This window comes from Doryrhamphus excisus, chromosome 17 (genome assembly GCF_030265055.1).
Source record: "Doryrhamphus excisus isolate RoL2022-K1 chromosome 17, RoL_Dexc_1.0, whole genome shotgun sequence".
NCBI classification, from domain to species: domain Eukaryota; kingdom Metazoa; phylum Chordata; class Actinopteri; order Syngnathiformes; family Syngnathidae; genus Doryrhamphus; species Doryrhamphus excisus.
This window is the reverse complement of record NC_080482.1, coordinates 13,967,501-13,970,000: the sequence shown is the minus strand read 5'-3', so window position 1 is coordinate 13,970,000 and position 2,500 is coordinate 13,967,501.

Sequence of the window (2,500 nt, the reverse complement as noted above, 5' to 3'; positions counted from 1 at the left end):
GTAAAAAAAAATCTTCATATATGGCACATGAGTGCCACGTCCAAAAAAAACTCCACTAGCTCAGAAAAGAGCGTTTTGGCACTTATGGAACACATTTACAGTGATGTGCTTTATTGCTTGGCACACACAACCATTGTTCGAAAATGCCCTTTATTCACTCTCAAACACGTTGTGAGAAAAGCATGATAGGGCGGGTCATTGTGAGCCAGCGGAAGGTGCCAGGAGGCTCATTGCAAGTGTGCCTGACGCTGCTTCGCATCCCGTTCTATGTGCAACAGATACACGTGGCTGAGAAGCACTGCTGTGGAATTAGAGCCAAAATGAGAAAAAGTGTTTCACTCGCTGTGATAATGTATTTCAAGCAACCTAGCGGCTTTGTGGTAAAAATCTTCTCCGTATATGGCACATGTGTGCCACGTCCGAAAAAGCACTCCACTCGCTCAGAGAAGAAGGGTTAGGGTTAGGGTTAGGGTTAGGGTTAGGGTTAGGGTTAGGGTTAGGGTTAGGGTTAGGGTGAGGGTGAGAGTGAGGGTTAAGGTTAGGGTTAGGGTTAGGGTTAGGGCTAGGTTTAGGGTTAGGTTAAGGGTTAGGCTTAGGGTTTTGGCACTTATGGAACACATTTAGTGTGATGTGCTTTATTGCTTGGCACACACAACCATTGTTCGAAAATACACTTTATTCACTCTCAAACACATTGTGAGCAAAGGATGATACGGCGGGTCATTGTGAGCCAGCGGAACCCTCATTGTAAGTGTGCCTGACGCAGCTTCGCATCCCTTTCTATGTGCAACAGATTCACGTGGCTGAGAAGCACTGCTGTTGAATTAGAGCCAAAATGAGAAAAAGTGTTTCACTCGCTGTGATTATGTATTTCAAGCAACCTATAGGCTTTGTGGTAAAAATCTTCTCCGTATATGGCACATGTGTGCCACGTCCAAAAAAAACTACACTCGCTCAAAAAAGAGCGTTTTGGCACTTATGGAACACATTTAGTGTGATGTGCTTTATTGCTTGGCACACACAACCATTGTTCGAAAATGCCCTTTATTCACTCTCAAACACGTTGTGAGAAAAGGATGATAGGGCGGGTCATTGTGAGCCAGCGGAAGGTGCCAGGAGGCTCATTGCAAGTGTGCCTGACGCAGCTTCGCATCCCGTTCTATGTGCAACAGATACACCTGGCTGAGAAGCACTGCTGTGGAATTAGAGCCAAAATGAGAAAAAGTGTTTCACTCACTGTGATAATGTATTTCAAGCAACCTATCGGCTTTGTGGTAAAAATCTTCTCCGTATATGGCACATGTGTGCCACGTCCGAAAAAGCACTCCACTCGCTCAGAGAAGAAGGGTTAGGGTTAGGGTTAGGGTTAGGGTTAGGGTTAGGGTTAGGGTTAGGGTTAGGGTTAGGGTTAGGGTTAGGGTTAGGGTTAGGTTTAGGGTTAGGGTTAGGGTTAGGTTAAGGGTTAGGGTTTTGGCACTTATGGAACACATTTAGTGTGATGTGCTTTATTGCTTGGCACACACAACCATTGTTCGAAAATGCACTTTATTCACTCTGAAACACGTTGTGAGCAAAGGATGATACGGCGGGTCATTCTGAGCCAGCGGAAGGTGCCAGGAGGCTCATTGTAAGTGTGCATGACGCAGCTTCGCTTCCCGTTCTATGTGCAACAGATTCACGTGGCTGAGAAGCACTGCTGTGGAATTAGAGCCAAAATGAGAAATAGTGTTCACTCGCTGTGATAATGTATTTCAAGCAACCAATAGGCTTTGTGGTAAAAAAAAAATCTTCATATATGGCACATGAGTGCCACGTCCAAAAAAACTCCACTAGCTCAGAAAAGAGCGTTTTGGCACTTATGGAACACATTTACAGTGATGTGCTTTATTGCTTGGCACACACAACCATTGTTCGAAAATGCCCTTTATTCACTCTCAAACACGTTGTGAGAAAAGGATGATAGGGCGGGTCATTGTGAGCCAGTGGAAGGTGCCAGGAGGCTCATTGCAAGTGTGCCTGACGCTGCTTCGCATCCCGTTCTATGTGCAACAGATACACGTGGCTGAGAAGCACTGCTGTGGAATTAGAGCCAAAATGAGAAAAAGTGTTTCACTCGCTGTGATAATGTATTTCAAGCAACCTAGCGGCTTTGTGGTAAGAATCTTCTCCGTATATGGCACATGTGTGCCACGTCCGAAAAAGCACTCCACTCGCTCAGAGAAGAAGGGTTTGGGTTAGGGTTAGGGTTAGGGTTAGGGTTAGGGTTAGGGTTAGGGTTAGGGTTAGGGTGAGGGTGAGAGTGAGGGTTAAGGTTAGGGTTAGGGTTAGGGTTAGGGCTAGGTTTAGGGTTAGGTTAAGGGTTAGGTTAAGGGTTAGGGTTAGGGTTTTGGCACTTATGGAACACATTTAGTGTGATGTGCTTTATTGCTTGGCACACACAACCATTGTTCGAAAATACACTTTATTCACTCTCAAACACATTGTGAGCAAAGGATGATAC